This window comes from Ammospiza nelsoni, chromosome 3 (genome assembly GCF_027579445.1).
Source record: "Ammospiza nelsoni isolate bAmmNel1 chromosome 3, bAmmNel1.pri, whole genome shotgun sequence".
Lineage (NCBI taxonomy): Eukaryota > Metazoa > Chordata > Aves > Passeriformes > Passerellidae > Ammospiza > Ammospiza nelsoni.
In genome coordinates, this window is record NC_080635.1 from 107020888 (window position 1) to 107035185 (window position 14298).

Genomic DNA, 14298 nt, shown 5'->3' on the forward strand with positions numbered 1-14298 from the left:
TTTTTGTCTTTGCAATAAAAAAGATTTTAAAAGAGGTTGTTTCCAGAAACCTGGAATAGAGAAGCTGTGTCTACATTTCCTTAATGAAATACCATTTGCCTTCATATATGTGACCAAATATTAACTTGTGAAGTGTGTTTTCCTTAGATATTCTCCTCTTTTACTGAATAGTAGCTCAAAATCTGAGTCTGCTAAAGATTCTTTTGAGATCTGACACTGATAGACCACAGGAACTTGAAGAATCAGAAGCACGTATCTAGGACCTCATAGTAAAATAATGAATAAGATGTTTTTCCTATCTATGTCTACACATTTTTGTTACCATCCTGAGTGGTCAGTTTAATGAGTGTCCTACAAAATAACGTGTCAAGTGGGAGCATCCTTAGATTTGTGCAATGCATTTCTGGATCTCTCTCTTCCACTGTGTTTAATGAAGTATTTCTTATTAAAATCCTTAGTCTTGTTTCTAATATTGATGTTTTCGTATTGATGTAGAAGTACATCAAAATCACTCAGTTCTTCATAAGATTTTTGAATAAAAATAAAGTTTGTAGCGATTTGCGTCTTTTAGCATTATCATTTATTTTCAGTATTATGCTTATTTAAAGAATGTAACATTACATATTTTTGTTTACACTCTTGTGACAACTGAAAGGAGTCTCCTTCCTCAGGCATGTATTGACCACTTCTAACCCAATATTTTATCTTCTTGCCGTCACATCTTGGGTCAGTCAGGAAGACAGAGTGAAATCAAAAATACATAGAGGCATATAAGACACTCTATGACAGATTCCACTTTGCTCCAAAAGATGAAATTAACAACTGGAAAAAGATAAAGGGATGGCTAAAATGAAAGTGTGTCTCTTTGCAATAACAACTTGTAATACATAATGTATTACCAGCAAGGGAAAAGTGCAATAAGGGCATCCATCCTGTAGATACAAAAGAGTTGACTAGGTAAACTCTGATGGAGAGATTTTCCCTGGCCACTTTCCAGGATGAGCCTCTAAGGCTGGAATAGTTTTTATTTTACCAAATATAATGCAACTTCACAAGAGTAACAACAAATAACCTAATTATTTTTCCTTTTCATTGAAGTGAACTTTGCATATGTATTGGCGGCTCTGAAAGGAGTATGCAACAAATTAATGTCGATGGACTTGTTATTTATGACTTTGTAAAGCAAAAGCTGAATTAAAGTCTTGGTTTTGGAAATCTAGAGTCTGAAAAACTATAAAATCCACCATTTAATAGGAAGACAATGGTGAATATTAATAATATTTGATAGCTATAAAGAAAAATGTCATTAAAATGATTAACCACACTTATGGTTATAAATAAACCATAGCAATTTAGAAAAAAAAATAACAGTTGTGATCTAGATTCTACAATTTTGAAATTTGGAAAATACAGGAAGAAAAAAGTACTTATTTTGGGTTTATTTTTTTTATTGACATGCTTTTCTCTCCCTTTTGGAACATACATATAAATAGTGATTTCAGTACTTTTGTTGTTGTTGTTGTTGTGTTTGGTTGGTTGTTATGGCTATATATATTTATATATTTATATACATAATATATATATTTATTTATTTATTATATTTATTATATTTATTTATTTATTTATTAGCTATATTGAAATATATACGGTTAATGGGAGGCAACTATATGATCTAATATCTGAATTCCATATTTTTTAATGATAGAGCACAATGAAGCACAATGAAGCTTGAAAGCATTTCAGTGATATTTCTTTGCCAAAATTCCAAATGTTGACAAGTGATTTAACTGCAGCCGAATCATGACTTGGAACAAGAAGCAGAAATACAGCAAAATAGTTGAAAGATGTGTATGATTTTTTTTTTTATTTTTAGCTGATTACAGCTGTTTTTTAAATTACAAGAAACATCCAGAACTTTTAATGAGTTTCTATATTAGGGGTAGCACTGGCTTCACATTAGAATGAAGAGGCAAATGACTGCAAATAATGGTGACTGTGTCATAAGTCATTGTTCTCTCTAACAAGCAAGTAGCAAAATGATCACCACATGAATTTTCCAAGAGATCTTCAGATGCCATTGCATTGGAGTAACTCAGACACATGGACAGTACCAAGACAAGATCTGAATCCATAAGGAGCTATTTCAGCAGACAATAAGTTTATGTGCGGCTTTGAGTCAGCGGACATAGTACTGCTCACATCTGAAGTGAAAAATACATTTTCCCTTGATGACTGGTATTTAGACATAGCATAAACTACATTTACTTCTCAACCTTCTTTCTGGAAACCACTCCCATTATCTTACCCTCAAATCTTCCAGATTCTTGGAAACATTCTGTTAAATAAATTAGGAAAATAATGCAATTCCGACTTCTTGGTTTTGATTTAGTTTGGTTTGGTTTGGTTTGGTTGGTTGGTAGGTTTTGGTTTTGGGTTTTTGGAGAGAAATGCATAGATGTAGTCCTCAAATTTATAAAACTTACCAAAGACTTTTAAAATTGACAGAATAGTACTGTGTAACTGACAAAAATCAGATATTCAGTACATAAGGTTTGTCTGATTCTGAAACAGATTTGTATGGAAATATCTGCAGAAGTTGAAATGTACAGATTTTCTCACAAATTTCTCACAAAATTACCAAGTTTTGTGAAAAAAAACAAAACAAAACAAAACAAAACTAAAACCAAACAACAAAACCATGTACTAAAATGAATTTTAATAAAACTGCAAATATTTTAATATAATTTTAAGTACTTCTCAATAAATGCAATGATACATATTTTGTATGTAAATCTGCATATTTTGAGAAGAGGAAAAAATTCTCTACTGGTTATTTGACTCCAGATTGAACTAATGGCCAGTATTTAATGAATAAGAAATACATTAGGTGAATTTATGACCTTGGATAGGTGAAAGGTAACAATGTGTGAGGATTAAATATAAAGAAATAAAAAGATACAACCCTTGGCTTTCTTAAGTGAAGTGACAGTGTTAAAAAAATTAATTTCAAATTAAAAAATGGTGAGTGTATACTGTATTTTAAAATCTAATTTCTGTAGGGAAAACTTATTTAACCATAGTACTATGATTTTGATACATATCTATAATTAAGGGTAATCAATCACAGAATTCTTTTGCTTGGAAAAGACCTTAAGACCATTGAGTCCATTTCAACTGTTTTGAAAATCAAAACATGTCAAATTCATTGGTGTACAATATTAGCAAGGATAACCTTGTGGAAATAGAAAATGAAAGCAGATACACCATGATACCATCTGATAACTAACAGCCTCAGTTAAGCATCTTTAAGCATTTAAAGAGTCTTTCCATTTTCCTTTCTGTATTCTGAAGAGTTCAAGTCTGCTACTGAAATATGTTTCTTGCATATGTTTTTTGTTTAAGTAAAATCGCAGCCTATTCTAGATTTCCAAATGTAGTGACTTATCTAGAGCATTCAACTTTACAAATATATATCTGGAACCTCCATAGAAATCAAAAGAGGTATCTTGATTTATACCAGCTGTAATATCTGCTTTAAAAAATGCTTTAAACATTTCATTTTTAATAAATTACTTTTCTGTAGGGGAATTTTAATAGGAACTAATGGATACAGCAATATAAGCTTAGTAAGAGGCAGTGTGTGTACTTCACTACATCATATCTCATCTCTACGATCCCATACTCCTAATATTATTTTAGTTTTGATGTACATTCTCAGAAATTTTTCATCTCCTGGGGAAAAAATAAAGATTTAATTGTTGGAGAACTGGAAACCACTGGGAAAAACAAGAGGGAATTCTGGATCTATTGCTGCTTTTCTCTCATTTTTTTCAGAATCAGAGTTGGACAACATTAAACCTGAACTGTTTGCAGAAGGGAAGGCACATAATGAATAAAATGTGTGGCCTCAAAAGAAGGAAATGGAAAATACATGTATACAGAATATCACGGAAGGATGTTCTGCTTAACTTCAGTAAGGACTTCAGCTAAGAGCAATTTTATGACACTACAAATAAAGCAGAAAAAAGGAGCAATAAAGTGGGTAGGTTTGGGTAGGTTCTCTACTGGTACTTGCTCCCTAGTACCAGGCAGCTGGTGCTGTTGAGGTCAGGATTGTCTCTAATTGTAGTAAGCTGAATCCAATCCTCATGAAACTAGGACCTGATCTGGGAACTACTAAGTGGGTAATAAGAAACTAGAAACCATCTATTTCAGTGCTTGCTGGGCTTGATGGATGTTTTATTTGTTTGGTGGATAGAGGGCAATGTGCATATCTTCCTGTCATTATACTGAGATTCAGACACATCAAGTTTGATGTTTAACAGTATCCAGGAGATTCACCTCACAGTTGTGACTTTTACAGCTCAGTTTTCCTGAGTTCCTTCTCTGGCATCTGGTCTGATGCTGGTTCACAAGCTCTCACCTGCCTCTCATATATCTTACATGGCAGCTTACTTTTTGTTTGAACTGCTTTTTCACAGGAAAGAAACTTCCCTACTTGTCTTTCCTACCTATATTCCCTGAAAAAGCCCTAAAGAAGTCAGGCTTTGATTGTTGCTTTTTCTGTCTGTTTCTCAGGCTATGTGCATTTATTTACATATACTTGAGTAGGAATTTCCTTCAGCCTGCTCTATATTTTTATTGTTTCTGCAGTTCATTCACCACTTGGGTGGGTCAAGTCTTCCCAGAGTACACCAGCATCTCTATAAATAATATTTTAAAGAATTATTCTTCCAGGTCTCAAGTTACAAATATATTAATTGTTTCAGATAGAATAAAAAAGAATGCTCCTCCATGATATTGTGTCAAACCTTTTTTTTTTTTTTTTTTTTTGCAGCATTTGGTATTCCTATAACACTCTGCATATATGAAATCTAAATATGCAGAGAAGTCAGAAAGTGATATTGATTTATTGTGCTGGACACTGAAGTCCAGGGGGCAATTTTTTTGCTAGAAATATTCATGTAGCCAAATCAATTAAATAAATAAAAACCAAATTTGGATCTTATTGTCTTCTGAGGTATAATTGTTTCATGCACTGCACTGCCATCTTTATAAAATAGGAAAATATTAATACAAAATTAAAGGGGATTTTCTCTGATGTAAAGTGGATGGAAATTGAAAATAGTCTAACCTATAGCAATTTCTTATAATTTTCATTCCCCAATGTGTTTCTTTTTCCTTTACCCTTATAAACAATACAAAGAAAAAGGGGAAAGATGGGAAAGTAAGTTATATTGCCTGAATGCAATTTTTTCCTGCTGTACTCCCTCAAGGGCATTAGTAATTTATCTACTCATTTACCTTTAGTTAGAAAATATTACACAGTTTTATCTGAAAACACATGAAAAAGATCAATTACAGGACTAGAATTCTACATGGTCAAATGATTTATTGCTTGATCATCCAGCAGGATCTACTAATAGCTGTAAAAAGTAAGGCTTTGAAATAAGTAAGACATTAAATTTTTTCACCATATGCTCATAATCATAATTTTCTTGCTAAGGGTCATTTTATGACTACCCTAAAAGAAAGGGACAAGCAGCATAGACTTCTCTGTTAATTGGTGTTCTTATGTAAGTTGAGAGCAACTGGCAAAATAATATGTTAAAAATTATATTATAGCTGGCCAAGACTTTATAATGCTTGAGTTTCCAGGGTGATAAAGTAGTTTTTAAAGAAACAACAACAATAAACAGATGGCAAAAGACAAAAATAAACTAAGGATAAAAAGTAATGTAGAGAAGAGAAATCAACAAATAATTAAAGACAAATAAATAAAGAAAATAGATATAACAAAGAATTTTAAGACTAGAAAAATATTTTTATTCATAATTATTTTAAAATAATTCAGCCTGATGTTCTTCTACTGAAAAAATTAAAAAATCTGAAGTAGCAATTAATTTGATTTCTAGATGTTGTATCTTAACATTTCATTGGCTTTGTGTCTTACTAGGGTTGATAGCTATGAACAAAGCAGCTGGAACCCACATGAAAGCAATTCTGAACTAAAAGAACAAGTTTGTGAAATGAGCAAAATTTAAGGAAGACAATAATATAGCATAGAGGTGATTATCCTAAACTGTTTTTACTTTTAAGCAGTCTAGAGTTCTTAAATTTTACTGAAAGTAAACATAGAACTGAGAATATTACTTTACTTGGGTTTATTACTTAACCAATCTTCTGTCACTAGTTCTGCTGCTTCTGGTCTCTAAGCACTTCCTAGATATTTATGAATGTCAAATTCAAAGAAATGAGAGACTGTAATGGTGTGATACACTTTGTTCCAACAGATGCACTTGCTGACAATTTAGCCTTTGAAAGGTTAGAGTGTTTGTGTCAGATATCACTGCTCTGTAAAATGATTCTGTACTTGCAGCACTATGGATTGGTAAAACAGGTAGATCCCTGATGTAAGTATTCATTAGATTTCCTTGACTGACACAAAATCAATATACAAAGTACCTTTAGAAGTTCACATTTATAAATGTGATCTCTGAGTATACTGAACTCTGAGTGCTGTAGCTTTTGAACTATATTTATGGAATTTGTTATATATATTAGGAAATCAGTGAACAGGTGTTGCTGTCCAGATTTTTGTCACTCGTCATCTGACAGATACAGAGTGAGATCAGGAATCTTCCAGGGTATAATGAAATGACAGACCAAAGATTTATGTTTCTTTGTAACCTGACCATTTCATTATTTGCCACTGTTTTTGTTTTACAGACAAAACAGAAATTATGCCAGACTGAGTATGTTAAGTCACAGTACTGAAAATGTTTCAAATGCATATGCTTGTAAATCCATTTGTAGCAGCACAAGACTATGTCTTGTTCAAACATGAGGAACAGAGTGTCAGATTGGAAAACAATTTCAGCATGCAACAGTGTAATCCAGACAGAGAGAAACATATTCTGACCTCAGCAGTTTAACATGAGTCTCCACAGGAGAGAAGTTCATTAGTTTCTGATTTACAAAAAAGTTAGAGTTGATGGCTTTTCTCTTTCAGCTTTTCATTTTCATTTGAAAATATTTCTAATGTCCAGTTAATTAAGAAAAAAATGAAGAAAAAAGAAGTCTGAAAACTGTTTAGATTGTAGAGAATCAGAAATTTACATTTTCCTGTCATAAATGTTTCATTAATGAATGAATTTGTAATGCTAAGTTAATATTGCTAAGTCACTAAAAATTCAGCCTTGATGTACTATAATAATCTCTTATTTTTCACATTAACCTTTTTTCTTTAGGTATTTTGAACAAAAGTTGACTATTAAAAGTGCAATGTGAAATGGAGCCATTTTACGTGGAGTTTCATAATAGGACATGAAGCAGACTAAAGAAAAGAAAAATAAAGAGAATAAGTGTTCACACCTCCCCATGTCAGATTTAGTGCAGATTGTTTGGCTTGGGTATTTTTCCCCTTGAGAATAAAGAGGAACCTCAGAGATCAATACATGAAAGTCTCAGTCTAGAATTGACAGTATCCTTTGTTAAAAAAAAAATCCTTTATGTACTAAATCTCAGAAAAAGACACAACATACTGCAACATACTGAATCCTGCTTGTAATATAGGGGTAACCATTACTCTGATTCTCTGACCAGCATAGAAAAGAGGAAAAACTTGTTCTGGGTCTGTCTGGAATGGGGTTAACATTTTTTCACAGCAGTCCACATGATGCTGTGCTTTAGATTTATGACCAAAATAGCATTGATAGCAAGCCAATATTTTATTCATTGTTGAACATTGCTTGAACAACATCAAAGCCTTTTCTATTTCTCATTCTTCTGTGAGAAGAGTGGGGGTAGGCTAAGTGGTGGAAGGCTAAGGGTAGGTTAAAAAGCATGAGGGGGCATGGCTGGGACAGTTGACCTGATCTGCCCAGAAGAGTGTATCAGCCTGTGTGTAGCCAAGCTCAGCAGAAAGAGGATTTTGGTCAGTGTGACACCCACGCAGCTGTCCTGGGAAGCTGGGCCTCAGCACACATAACTGTTACTTGGGAAGACAGATGTCACAACAATGAATGTGCTCCCCTGTTGATGTCCCTTTTCTAAGTGTTTATTCCTTAGAAAGACCCAATGACTTGTGATTGTGTCGGTTGTCCTTGTCCTCTCCCTGCCTCCTCCATGCCAATCTGACCTTTATTTCCTGTAACCCTGCTCAAGTGATGACCACCAGTGGCATCACCACCATCACCACAAGTGATGACCAACACCATCTGGTCATGATGGCTGCACCAGACTCAAAGTGGATTTGGGGAAGGCACAATAGTCAAAGACTCATTTGAACAATGTGTCCACCAAATTGTGGCACTGCTTAAGTTTGGAGGAAATTGACTTCTGTGGGAAATATGCAAATACAGCTATAATTCAATTAATTTTCTTTACAAATAGTGGATAGCTGGGGGCTCATTGGGATTTCTTACCTGGCAGCAGTCAGCACACCTTGAGTAACCCCTCTTAAAGCCACTCTTGAAGTTGAGAGATTCCTTGCTGCACCAGCTTACCAGTAAGTGATTAATAGCATACTAAACTTTTAAATCTTAACTAGGTACTATAAAGGATTGGTTCTGCACATAAAATCCTTTAGAAATAAACAATTGACAAAGTCTGAGCTAAGTCTGGATCCAGCTGCACCCAAACTCCTCTCTGAGAAAGAGATTTGAAAACAAGGGTGTCCTTTCTGGACCTCATGACTTGGCAGAAGTCTCTCTCCCTGACAGATTTGTCTGACTGTCCTTTATGCAGTAGGTGATAGTACCTCACAGTTAAATCTCATTAGATCACTGATGCATTTCCCAAACTTTGTTAAATATCTGCTTCATATCAATAGAAATATTGCTATTTATCTCTTAAAAGTGTCACTCCGTCTGCGACGTGACATATCTGTAGTCTCTTGAGTGGCTCTAACATTTTTATTACACCCAAATTCATCAGGCAAGCTGATACGATCTGGAACTACAAATATGACTGACTTAATCTAAATAAAGATTGATCCTAACTACACACTTGGCAGCACAGCAGGGATCAACCTTACTGATAAAGGACATGACCTTTGTTCTCCTGCTACTAGAAATATGGATGCAAAACTCCAACCAATACTCTCCATAACCAGAAGTAGATTTTCTCAGCAGTTGGTACAACAACTAGTACTAGGCAATAATCATCATATATTTATCTTATACAGGAACTTTCTTGTGAATATTGATATAAATTGTCAGTGAAGACCTTGGGGTCAATCAGGCTGAATAGATACATTCATCTATCATCCCTCTGATGCAAAGGAGCAGCAAAATTACAAGTGTAGGATGAAAAGTTAATTTAAGAAACCAACTTCCATTTTTTTCCTTTCACTTGGCATGAGGTCCTGTGACAGTCTTGAAAAATCAAAGATTTTTTTCTCCTGAACAGCCTTACCTAAAAATCCCTAAAATTCTCATATCAGATGCCTAGTGATGGTACATTAGTGACATTAAAGGGTGAGGTCATATACTTGTCACTTTAGTTTTTTTAATATTAATGTTTGAAAGACAGTCTTAATTTTAATTTTTCTTTAGATAATATATTTTAGTACATCCTAGGATTGCCAACATGAAGGACTTCAATCTCAGCCTATGACTAAAATATACAGGGATAGCAAAAAAAATCTATTTATCTTGTATATAATAGACCATAAGACAAATAATGGATACTACTAATGGAAGCAAAGTAGCAAAAAGATAAATTCCAACGAAAAATTTAATGACAAAGTTTTTTTGTTTTCTTTCTTTTTTTTTTTTTCCTTCTCTTCTTATTAGGCAGAAAAGTCAGCAATGACAATTATAGAGGAGAGTTGATCTTCAAGAACTTCATAGAAAGTGATTTCTCATATCTCTGGCCCTAATTAAAATGGTAATCAGTTGTACATAACAGACAGGACAAGCTTTATTCTTCTAAATCTTGGCGTAAATCTGGAGTAAGTGTATTGACTTCAGCAACATTATTCTATATTTTTGTGATTTAAGAGAAACAACTATTTCTTCTTACCTGTTACAAAGAATAATTGAGATCTCTTCTATATATGCCTTGAAGTTTATATTGCAATTTCTTTTTGCTCTGTCCAATTTTTTTCAGTATGTTTAAAGCTTCACGAGCTCCTTTAAATGTTCTGGGATTTCTTTCTCTCTTATGCAGTTCTCAGTCACACAGGGACTTAAACTTTTGGGTTGACCACATTGCTTTTGCTGCTCTTTTAACTTTATGCATTTATTTACGCTTACATGGCTTTTTCTTCCTTTTTTTTTTTCCCTAATGTGACCTACCAAGAATAGATTCTCCCTTTTCCACTCTTGATTTTTCATGAATTATTGAATTTTGGCCACTTTTATTCAACTTGTTTCACATTTCCTTCAAGTCAGCATTTCTTACAGTGCAATATCTTTGTGTTTGCTGACCTCTCTACAGAACTCCATCAGCATTTCAAACTTAATGACATTATAATAATGGTATCCTACGTGCTTTCCAACTTTAACCTTGTTTATCTTACAGCAGTAGCCTGATTTTCAATTATATGGCCCTTGTGACCTCATTTGCTGCTTGTTCAACTTACTGTATAAGAAAGAAATGTTTTCAAGACTCTTTGTATAGCTTTCTTATTTCTATTTCACTTGCTCTGATCTTCTTTCAGCACAGAAAATCACAAAGAACTACTGTATGGCTATTTTAGACAAAAATCTTTGGCATATGAAATTTTATGTTCCACCTCCTTAATACTCTTTAGACCTATATATAGAAATACAAAATATGTTTCCCAAAAGAAATCATGCTTATCTTTTCAGTTATTTAACTCTGTCCTTATTGTTCCATCATGTCAGTCAAAAACACTCTAGGCAGCTAGAAGGATCTCTCCTACTGATAATTTTGATATTCTACAGTCATTTCTGTAGGGAGATAGAACATAAGTAAATAAAGGTAGTATAGAAATTAATCTTACCCCCTAAAGAGTTGCAGCTGGGCTAATTATTAAAGATAAGGAGCAGGCCTGATTTTAACAGGCCACAGCTGTAGTCAATCAGAAGAGTGTTATAAAAGAGTGGATTGGTTGGTTGAGGGGAGCTGGAGTCAGTTGGCTGCTGTAAGGACCACGAAGAGTCAGTGCCTAGAGGAGTTGCCTGCAAGAAAACATCAAGAAGGTATGAAACTCTAGCAATGTGGAACCCTTGAAATGTACTGGCAATAGAACTCTTGCAATGTAATGACAACATGTTTCTAGCTCCACGTATGGTACTTTGGGAATGAAAGTTAACAGTCTACTTGAGAGCTGTACCTTCACGAGTAGAATCAGAAGACACACTTCGTTATCAACATTTCACAGGTGTCATTATCAACAATTGATTATTTCTCCTCTGGATGTCATGCCTGGAGACCTTGGCAACACTGAGAGTTGTGACCATGGACAATTCATGAATTTCAACAAGGCCAAGTGCAAGGACCTGCACCTGGGTTTGGTCAGTCCCAAGCACAAGTACAGGCTGGGCAGAGAATGGATGAAGAGCAGCCCTGACAAGGGCTAAGGGGTGTTTGTGAATGAGAAGCTTGAGATGACCTAGCAATGTGATTTGCCACCCCAAAAACCAACCTTATCCTGGGCTGCATCAAATAAAGGGTGGCCAGAAGGTCATTTTATGTTCCTGCTTTTGTTTCAAGAGCTGAAAGGTTTTGCCTCTTCTATTGCTGATAAGGTCATGTTAGGTCACGTGTTGGACTCTATGATCTCAAAGGTCTTTTTCAACCTAGTTTATTCTGTCATTTATTCTGCTTATTCAATATCCTCTCCTCATTTTGCTCCTATTCTTTTAATGTGTATCTTTACTTCTTCAGAAAATCATCTCATTAGATTTTGACTTGAAAGAATGCAGCTGATTTATCTTTTTAATATCCTACATCATCCTGTGAAGTACATTAAGTGCTATGAAGTATCTAACGCTTTTTTTTATATGTCTATGAGAACTCATTTTGATTTGTGTACACACTAGTTTGTGATCAATCATACAGAAAAGCATTTGTAACCAAATATGTGTCTTTTTATTATAATGCTGATTTTCACAAAATATTTCATACACTATGAAATGTTTTTGTTATAACAGGTTGATTCACTTAACTGTCTTCAAGTGAGTTTTTATCCAGATTTTTTTGAAGATAAAAGTATTGGATGCAGTAGCAAATTGATTTTCTATGAAAACAGATTCACAATGGTAAACTTTTGTTGAATCATTCCATCAAAAATACAGATTGCAAATACAGAGAAGCATTTTTTTTCTATGTTAAGTCCAAAATGTAGGCAGACTATGTGTGATTCTCCTTATAAATTAAAAAAAATTACTTAACTTCTGATACAAGCTTATTGGTGGTGGTAGATATTGACGTACACTATACATGTAAAGTATTTCCCAGTTATTAGTAAAAGATAATAATAAAAAAGCTGGGAATAAAGTAGCAAGTATAGAAAGACTGAGCATTAACCACTTAAATGAAAGGGCCTCCTGCCAGCTCAGACTGCCAGGAAACATGTTGTGAAAAGTTTTATGTATTTCAGGAATGAAAGTAAATTTTACAAGCAGAACAGGAGAATGCAATCAGTGCTGAAGGTTATGTACAATACAGTGCAAAATCTGGGTTTACAAGCATTGGGCAAATGTCCTCAACTAACAAACCTGTGGAGAAACAGAGACGCAACAAGCATACAACGTTTGTAATCAACAGGTTTTGAAATGTATATTATGTTCTTCAGGCTGATATAATACTCTGTGATAGAGTATGTCAAGCTCTGTCAGCTGAACATTTTAATGAAAACATTTTCTTAAAATCAGCCAAGGATACAATTATTAGAGGAGGAAACCAAGAACTCATATACCACTGCACACACATAAAATTTTTCACACAAATTTGTGAGGACAATTAGTGCCATACTAATTATCTATTTTCCCCTGAAGTTATGGGCAACTTAAAATTTCCCCTTGTTCTGTTACTGCTCGCCGGGGAGAAGAGACCAACACCCACCTTGCCACAACTCCTTTCAGGTAGCTGTAGAGGCCAATAATCTGCCTTTGGCCTTCTCTTCCCCAGTCTGAATAACCCTCTCCAGAGCCTTATTTTAAAACTGTGCCCTCTTTAAGGAAAAATCATTATTTGTAGAAAAATATATACATTTTCTTATTTAATATATTTGTATTGAAGTTAATTTCTCTTTGGGAAGCCGACTACACATATTCTAGTTTTATTCCCATCAAGAAACCTGAAACTGTATAGAGAGGTTATATGTCAGACCCCATGCACAGATGTGTATGATTTGTACTTGTATGCATGATTAGCTATGTGAATACGTACAAATATCTAGAAAATACATATCTGTCTGACAGAAGAATATACACAATTTAGATCATTCTATTAAAACATATATGGGCAGGCAGGTGGAATTAGAAATTTTTCCCTTCCCATTTTTGCCAGTTTTGTGGAACATTCTGGAAATATTGCTATACCATGCAGTTTAAAGAGAGAAAGAAAAAGAAGATAAAAGTTAATAGCATTTCAATTTTAATAAATATGAAAACAGTGGAATTCTACCAGAATAGACTAAATCTAATGCTAGAAAAATATGACACTTAGCTAAGATTACTAATCACATGCTTGGGACATTTGAGGCCCAGACTGAATGTAATATGTTTGTTTCTACAGACAATAATGTCTATAATAAAATTCTCAGGAAGACAGGGATCATGAAAATGCCAACTAATCTATTACATCAACTCAGATGATACTACTCCTTCATCACTTCTTATAAGCTTAATTAAAACATCATTAAAAAAAAACCCCAAAGATTGGCTTAACAAATTGAAAAGAGAAACAAGTCTTGATTTCATGCATTTCTCAGGTCTATACACTTTATTGTAAACAAATGAGAGAACTTGACATTGCAGAGTGTACAAATTTATTAGTTTACAGAATCACGGAATATGCTGAATTGGAAGGAGCCCACAAGGATTATCAAGCCCTGCACAGGAGTCACACCATCTGACTGAGACCGTTGTCCAAACATTTCTTGAACTCAGTCAGGCTTGGTGCTGTGCCCACTTCTCTGGGGAGCTCTTGCCAGTACCCAACCACCCTCTGGGGGATGAACCTTTCTTGAATATCTAACTGGAACCTTTGCCAACACAACTTCAGGCCATTCCCTCAGGCTCTGTCGCTGGTCACCCGAGAGAAGAGACCAGTGCCTGCCCCTCCTGTGCCCCTCATGAGGAAGTGGCAGACGGCAATGAG

At 34.4% G+C, this 14298-nt stretch overlaps 1 long non-coding RNA gene across 1 annotated transcript; it reads left to right on the forward strand.

Moving 5' to 3' along the window:
• Window positions 1-11107: 11107 nt before the first annotated feature.
• On the forward strand, window positions 11108-12126 carry LOC132071432 (uncharacterized). Its single transcript, XR_009418115.1, has 2 exons — window positions 11108-11171; window positions 11252-12126. It is a non-coding gene; the product is annotated as an uncharacterized LOC132071432 (long non-coding RNA).
• Window positions 12127-14298: the final 2172 nt, after the last annotated feature.